Below are 6,688 nucleotides of genomic sequence, written 5' to 3' on the forward strand. Positions count from 1 at the left end.
GAGCTAGCTTAAGTTAGCTTGGGTTAGCTTGAGTTAGCTTTAATTAGCTTTAATTAGCTTAAGCTAGCTTAAGTTAGCTTGGGTTAGCTTGAGTTAGCTTGAGCTAGCTTGAGTTAGCTTGAATTAGCTTGAGTTAGCTTGAATTAGCTTGAGTTAGCTTGAGTTAGCTTGAATTAGCTTGAGTTAGCTTGAGTTAGCTCGGGTTAGCTTGAGTTTGACTTCATTAACCCAAGTTAGCTTGGGTTAACTTCATTAAGTTAGCTTGAACTAGCTTGAGTTAGCTTGAGTTAGCTTGAGTTAGCTTGAGTTAGCTTGAGTTAGCTTGACTTAGCTTTAGCTAGCTTGAGTTAGCTTGAACTAGCTTTAGCTACCTTGAGTTAGCTTGAGTTAGCTCGGGTTAGCTTGAGTTAGCTTGAGTTAGCTTGAGTTAGCTTTAGCTAGCTTGAGTTAGCTTGAGTTAGCTTGAGTTAGCTTGAGTTAGCTTGAATTAGCTTGAGTTAGCTTGAGTTAGCTTTAGCTAGCTTGGGTTAGCTTGAGCTAGCTTGAGTTAGCTCGGGTTAGCTTGAGTTAGCTTGAGTTAGCTTTAGCTAGCTTGAGTTAGCTTGAGTTAGCTTGAGTTAGCTTGAGTTAGCTTTAGCTAGCTTGAGTTAGCTTGAACTAGCTTGAGTTAGCTTGAGCTAGCTTGAGTTAGCTTGAGTTAGCTTGAGTTAGCTTTAGCTAGCTTGAGTTAGCTTGAACTAGCTTTAGTTAGCTTGAGTTAGCTTGAGTTAGCTTGAGTTAGCTTGAGTTAGCTTGTCTTAGCTTTAGCTAGCTTGAGTTAGCTTGAACTAGCTTTAGCTACCTTGAGTTAGCTTGAGTTAGCTCGGGTTAGCTTGAGTTAGCTTGAGTTAGCTTGAGTTAGCTTTAGCTAGCTTGAGTTAGCTTGAGTTAGCTTGAGTTAGCTTGAACTAGCTTGAGTTAGCTTGAGTTAGCTTGAGTTAGCTTGAGTTAGCTTGAGTTAGCTTGAGTTAGCTTGTCTTAGCTTTAGCTAGCTTGAGTTAGCTTGAACTAGCTTTAGCTACCTTGAGTTAGCTTGAGTTAGCTCGGGTTAGCTTGAGTTAGCTTGAGTTAGCTTGAGTTAGCTTTAGCTAGCTTGAGTTAGCTTGAGTTAGCTTGAGTTAGCTTGAGTTAGCTTGAATTAGCTTGAGTTAGCTTGAGTTAGCTTTAGCTAGCTTGGGTTAGCTTGAGCTAGCTTGAGTTAGCTCGGGTTAGCTTGAGTTAGCTTGAGTTAGCTTTAGCTAGCTTGAGTTAGCTTGAGTTAGCTTGAGTTAGCTTGAGTTAGCTTTAGCTAGCTTGAGTTAGCTTGAACTAGCTTGAGTTAGCTTGAGCTAGCTTGAGTTAGCTTGAGTTAGCTTGAGTTAGCTTTAGCTAGCTTGAGTTAGCTTGAACTAGCTTGAGTTAGCTTGAGTTAGCTTGAGTTAGCTTGTCTTAGCTTTAGCTAGCTTGAGCTAGCTTGAACTAGCTTTAGCTACCTTGAGTTAGCTTGAGTTAGCTCGGGTTAGCTTGAGTTAGCTTGAGTTAGCTTGAGTTAGCTTTAGCTAGCTTGAGTTAGCTTGAGTTAGCTTGAGTTAGCTTGAACTAGCTTGAGTTAGCTTGAGTTAGCTTGAGTTAGCTTGAGTTAGCTTGAGTTAGCTTGTCTTAGCTTTAGCTAGCTTGAGTTAGCTTGAACTAGCTTTAGCTACCTTGAGTTAGCTTGAGTTAGCTCGGGTTAGCTTGAGTTAGCTTGAGTTAGCTTGAGTTAGCTTTAGCTAGCTTGAGTTAGCTTGAGTTAGCTTGAGTTAGCTTGAGTTAGCTTGAATTAGCTTGAGTTAGCTTGAGTTAGCTTTAGCTAGCTTGGGTTAGCTTGAGCTAGCTTGAGTTAGCTCGGGTTAGCTTGAGTTAGCTTGAGTTAGCTTTAGCTAGCTTGAGTTAGCTTGAGTTAGCTTGAGTTAGCTTGAGTTAGCTTTAGCTAGCTTGAGTTAGCTTGAACTAGCTTGAGTTAGCTTGAGCTAGCTTGAGTTAGCTTGAGTTAGCTTGAGTTAGCTTTAGCTAGCTTGAGTTAGCTTGAACTAGCTTGAGTTAGCTTGAGCTAGCTTGAGTTAGCTTGAGTTAGCTTGAGTTAGCTTTAGCTAGCTTGAGTTAGCTTGAACTAGCTTGAGTTAGCTTGAGTTAGCTTGAGTTAGCTTGAGTTAGCTTGTCTTAGCTTTAGCTAGCTTGAGCTAGCTTGAACTAGCTTTAGCTACCTTGAGTTAGCTTGAGTTAGCTCGGGTTAGCTTGAGTTAGCTTGAGTTAGCTTGAGTTAGCTTGAGCTAGCTTGAGTTAGCTTGAGTTAGCTTGAGTTAGCTTTAGCTAGCTTGAGTTAGCTTGAACTAGCTTGAGTTAGCTTGAGCTAGCTTGAGTTAGCTTGAGTTAGCTTGAGTTAGCTTTAGCTAGCTTGAGTTAGCTTGAACTAGCTTGAGTTAGCTTGAGTTAGCTTGAGTTAGCTTGAGTTAGCTTGTCTTAGCTTTAGCTAGCTTGAGCTAGCTTGAACTAGCTTTAGCTACCTTGAGTTAGCTTGAGTTAGCTCGGGTTAGCTTGAGTTAGCTTGAGTTAGCTTGAGTTAGCTTTAGCTAGCTTGAGTTAGCTTGAGTTAGCTTGAGTTAGCTTGAACTAGCTTGAGTTAGCTTGAGTTAGCTTGAGTTAGCTTGAGTTAGCTTGAGTTAGCTTGAGTTAGCTTGTCTTAGCTTTAGCTAGCTTGAGTTAGCTTGAACTAGCTTTAGCTACCTTGAGTTAGCTTGAGTTAGCTCGGGTTAGCTTGAGTTAGCTTGAGTTAGCTTGAGTTAGCTTTAGCTAGCTTGAGTTAGCTTGAGTTAGCTTGAGTTAGCTTGAGTTAGCTTGAATTAGCTTGAGTTAGCTTGAGTTAGCTTTAGCTAGCTTGGGTTAGCTTGAGCTAGCTTGAGTTAGCTCGGGTTAGCTTGAGTTAGCTTGAGTTAGCTTTAGCTAGCTTGAGTTAGCTTGAGTTAGCTTGAGTTAGCTTGAGTTAGCTTTAGCTAGCTTGAGTTAGCTTGAACTAGCTTGAGTTAGCTTGAGCTAGCTTGAGTTAGCTTGAGTTAGCTTGAGTTAGCTTTAGCTAGCTTGAGTTAGCTTGAACTAGCTTTAGTTAGCTTGAGTTAGCTTGAGTTAGCTTGAGTTAGCTTGAGTTAGCTTGTCTTAGCTTTAGCTAGCTTGAGTTAGCTTGAACTAGCTTTAGCTACCTTGAGTTAGCTTGAGTTAGCTCGGGTTAGCTTGAGTTAGCTTGAGTTAGCTTGAGTTAGCTTTAGCTAGCTTGAGTTAGCTTGAGTTAGCTTGAGTTAGCTTGAGTTAGCTTGAGTTAGCTTGAGTTAGCTTGTCTTAGCTTTAGCTAGCTTGAGTTAGCTTGAACTAGCTTTAGCTACCTTGAGTTAGCTTGAGTTAGCTCGGGTTAGCTTGAGTTAGCTTGAGTTAGCTTGAGTTAGCTTTAGCTAGCTTGAGTTAGCTTGAGTTAGCTTGAGTTAGCTTGAGTTAGCTTGAATTAGCTTGAGTTAGCTTGAGTTAGCTTTAGCTAGCTTGGGTTAGCTTGAGCTAGCTTGAGTTAGCTCGGGTTAGCTTGAGTTAGCTTGAGTTAGCTTTAGCTAGCTTGAGTTAGCTTGAGTTAGCTTGAGTTAGCTTGAGTTAGCTTTAGCTAGCTTGAGTTAGCTTGAACTAGCTTGAGTTAGCTTGAGCTAGCTTGAGTTAGCTTGAGTTAGCTTGAGTTAGCTTTAGCTAGCTTGAGTTAGCTTGAACTAGCTTTAGTTAGCTTGAGTTAGCTTGAGTTAGCTTTAGCTAGCTTGGGTTAGCTTGAGCTAGCTTGAGTTAGCTCGGGTTAGCTTGAGTTAGCTTGAGTTAGCTTTAGCTAGCTTGAGTTAGCTTGAGTTAGCTTGAGTTAGCTTGAGTTAGCTTTAGCTAGCTTGAGTTAGCTTGAACTAGCTTGAGTTAGCTTGAGCTAGCTTGAGTTAGCTTGAGTTAGCTTGAGTTAGCTTTAGCTAGCTTGAGTTAGCTTGAACTAGCTTTAGTTAGCTTGAGTTAGCTTGAGTTAGCTTGAGTTAGCTTGAGTTAGCTTGTCTTAGCTTTAGCTAGCTTGAGTTAGCTTGAACTAGCTTTAGCTACCTTGAGTTAGCTTGAGTTAGCTCGGGTTAGCTTGAGTTAGCTTGAGTTAGCTTGAGTTAGCTTTAGCTAGCTTGAGTTAGCTTGAGTTAGCTTGAGTTAGCTTGAGTTAGCTTGAGTTAGCTTGAGTTAGCTTGTCTTAGCTTTAGCTAGCTTGAGTTAGCTTGAACTAGCTTTAGCTACCTTGAGTTAGCTTGAGTTAGCTCGGGTTAGCTTGAGTTAGCTTGAGTTAGCTTGAGTTAGCTTTAGCTAGCTTGAGTTAGCTTGAGTTAGCTTGAGTTAGCTTGAGTTAGCTTGAATTAGCTTGAGTTAGCTTGAGTTAGCTTTAGCTAGCTTGGGTTAGCTTGAGCTAGCTTGAGTTAGCTCGGGTTAGCTTGAGTTAGCTTGAGTTAGCTTTAGCTAGCTTGAGTTAGCTTGAGTTAGCTTGAGTTAGCTTGAGTTAGCTTTAGCTAGCTTGAGTTAGCTTGAACTAGCTTGAGTTAGCTTGAGCTAGCTTGAGTTAGCTTGAGTTAGCTTGAGTTAGCTTTAGCTAGCTTGAGTTAGCTTGAACTAGCTTGAGTTAGCTTGAGTTAGCTTGAGTTAGCTTGTCTTAGCTTTAGCTAGCTTGAGCTAGCTTGAACTAGCTTTAGCTACCTTGAGTTAGCTTGAGTTAGCTCGGGTTAGCTTGAGTTAGCTTGAGTTAGCTTGAGTTAGCTTTAGCTAGCTTGAGTTAGCTTGAGTTAGCTTGAGTTAGCTTGAACTAGCTTGAGTTAGCTTGAGTTAGCTTGAGTTAGCTTGAGTTAGCTTGAGTTAGCTTGTCTTAGCTTTAGCTAGCTTGAGTTAGCTTGAACTAGCTTTAGCTACCTTGAGTTAGCTTGAGTTAGCTCGGGTTAGCTTGAGTTAGCTTGAGTTAGCTTGAGTTAGCTTTAGCTAGCTTGAGTTAGCTTGAGTTAGCTTGAGTTAGCTTGAGTTAGCTTGAATTAGCTTGAGTTAGCTTGAGTTAGCTTTAGCTAGCTTGGGTTAGCTTGAGCTAGCTTGAGTTAGCTCGGGTTAGCTTGAGTTAGCTTGAGTTAGCTTTAGCTAGCTTGAGTTAGCTTGAGTTAGCTTGAGTTAGCTTGAGTTAGCTTTAGCTAGCTTGAGTTAGCTTGAACTAGCTTGAGTTAGCTTGAGCTAGCTTGAGTTAGCTTGAGTTAGCTTGAGTTAGCTTTAGCTAGCTTGAGTTAGCTTGAACTAGCTTGAGTTAGCTTGAGCTAGCTTGAGTTAGCTTGAGTTAGCTTGAGTTAGCTTTAGCTAGCTTGAGTTAGCTTGAACTAGCTTGAGTTAGCTTGAGTTAGCTTGAGTTAGCTTGAGTTAGCTTGTCTTAGCTTTAGCTAGCTTGAGCTAGCTTGAACTAGCTTTAGCTACCTTGAGTTAGCTTGAGTTAGCTCGGGTTAGCTTGAGTTAGCTTGAGTTAGCTTGAGTTAGCTTGAGCTAGCTTGAGTTAGCTTGAGTTAGCTTGAGTTAGCTTTAGCTAGCTTGAGTTAGCTTGAACTAGCTTGAGTTAGCTTGAGCTAGCTTGAGTTAGCTTGAGTTAGCTTGAGTTAGCTTTAGCTAGCTTGAGTTAGCTTGAACTAGCTTGAGTTAGCTTGAGTTAGCTTGAGTTAGCTTGAGTTAGCTTGTCTTAGCTTTAGCTAGCTTGAGCTAGCTTGAACTAGCTTTAGCTACCTTGAGTTAGCTTGAGTTAGCTCGGGTTAGCTTGAGTTAGCTTGAGTTAGCTTGAGTTAGCTTTAGCTAGCTTGAGTTAGCTTGAGTTAGCTTGAGTTAGCTTGAACTAGCTTGAGTTAGCTTGAGTTAGCTTGAGTTAGCTTGAGTTAGCTTGAGTTAGCTTGAGTTAGCTTGTCTTAGCTTTAGCTAGCTTGAGTTAGCTTGAACTAGCTTTAGCTACCTTGAGTTAGCTTGAGTTAGCTCGGGTTAGCTTGAGTTAGCTTGAGTTAGCTTGAGTTAGCTTTAGCTAGCTTGAGTTAGCTTGAGTTAGCTTGAGTTAGCTTGAGTTAGCTTGAATTAGCTTGAGTTAGCTTGAGTTAGCTTTAGCTAGCTTGGGTTAGCTTGAGCTAGCTTGAGTTAGCTCGGGTTAGCTTGAGTTAGCTTGAGTTAGCTTTAGCTAGCTTGAGTTAGCTTGAGTTAGCTTGAGTTAGCTTGAGTTAGCTTTAGCTAGCTTGAGTTAGCTTGAACTAGCTTGAGTTAGCTTGAGCTAGCTTGAGTTAGCTTGAGTTAGCTTGAGTTAGCTTTAGCTAGCTTGAGTTAGCTTGAACTAGCTTTAGTTAGCTTGAGTTAGCTTGAGTTAGCTTGAGTTAGCTTGAGTTAGCTTGTCTTAGCTTTAGCTAGCTTGAGTTAGCTTGAACTAGCTTTAGCTACCTTGAGTTAGCTTGAGTTAGCTCGGGTTAGCTTGAGTTAGCTTGAGTTAGCTTGAGTTAGCTTTAGCTAGCTTGAGTTAGCTTGAGTTAGCTTGAGTTAGCTTGAGTTAGCTTGAGTTAGCTTGAGTTAGCTTGTCTTAGCTTTAGCTAGCTTGAGT

The sequence above is a fragment of the Convolutriloba macropyga genome, unplaced genomic scaffold (assembly GCF_964194025.1).
Source record: "Convolutriloba macropyga unplaced genomic scaffold, txConMacr16.3 SCAFFOLD_1563, whole genome shotgun sequence".
Taxonomy (NCBI): Eukaryota; Metazoa; Xenacoelomorpha; order Acoela; family Convolutidae; genus Convolutriloba; species Convolutriloba macropyga.